Below are 1257 nucleotides of genomic sequence, written 5' to 3'. Positions count from 1 at the left end.
TGCGTCTACAGTTATGGACGGACCGGACTTGGTCGTAGTGTTCGGTAAGATTGATATCTCTTCTACTTTGTCCATTTGCGCTCCGACATCGCAACTCGTCTGCGTCTTCATGTCTTTCATTTCCGGATCGGAATAAGGAATAGGTCTTGCTGCTTTAGTTTCCTCTTCAGCGGCTACTATCGACTCAAGATCAGACGTCTGCGTGTCCGCCGTAACTGTGGACACGTCGGGGCCAACTGCGATTGAAGTAGTAGGAATGCTTTCGCCCATGAAGAGCTGGTTTGAATAGCCTATCGGAGCTGTGTTTGATAAATTGATACGGGCAGCTTGCAGCGGCTGATGAACCACTGGATGAATTGCCTGGTTTGGATATTCTACGGGAGTCGTGTTTTGTGGATTAATATGCGCGGCTTGCAGCGGCTGATGAACCACTGGATGAATTGCCTGGTTTGGATATTCTATGGGAGCCGTGCTTTGTGGATTAATATGCGCGGCTTGCAGTGGCTGTTGAACTACTGGATGACTAGTCTGGTTTGGTCCAGCTCGCAGAGAGTCGCCGTAGTAATACGCATTTGTGTCAGTCGGATAGTCCACGAATTCTCTCCCTTGATGAAAACTTTGGCCATTTATAGGAATCTGGTCAGAAGGAGCTAGATTCGTTTCTGAGTCAAACCGAATAGATGTCATTGCGTGACTAGAAGGGACGCCCCCTGGATGGTAATATGACCCTGGATCGCTGTATTCACGGCCAAACTCATTGGTAGGATAAGTACTCCCTGGTGTGTCTACTTCCAATTCTTCTACTATGGAACACTGGGGTGAATAACAGGGATCGAACTCGACTCCGCTAGAAAATCGACTCCTAATGGGTGTCTTCTTTGTTCTTGGAGATTCCGAGACTTTGTGCTGTTTTTCAAGTCTGTAACCCTTCGGATGTCTAGATGTCGGAGAGATATCAGTGGCAGGAACGACAGAATCAAAAAATATTTGATTCGTGTGTCCTTCAAAATGGCGTTTTTCTTGCGATTTCGGCACCAGAATGGTAAATTCTTCCGAGGCATCTGTATGTTCGCTGCCATCAAAAGATGGATCGTTTCGTTTCTTAGTCAAATAATAGTAATCCTTTGGATTTGAACGAGTTGATTTTCTGGATTTCGATTCCTTTCGTTTCCGCGGTGATTCATCCCGACCGACAGACGATCTACTACCGCGCTCTTTCTTTGCCGAGTCTCTACTTGATGTCCGTCGTTTAGGTCT

Source organism: Lottia gigantea, assembly GCF_000327385.1.
Source record: "Lottia gigantea unplaced genomic scaffold LOTGIsca_148, whole genome shotgun sequence".
NCBI lineage: Eukaryota > Metazoa > Mollusca > Gastropoda > Lottiidae > Lottia > Lottia gigantea.
Note: the sequence above shows the minus strand (reverse complement) of the source record.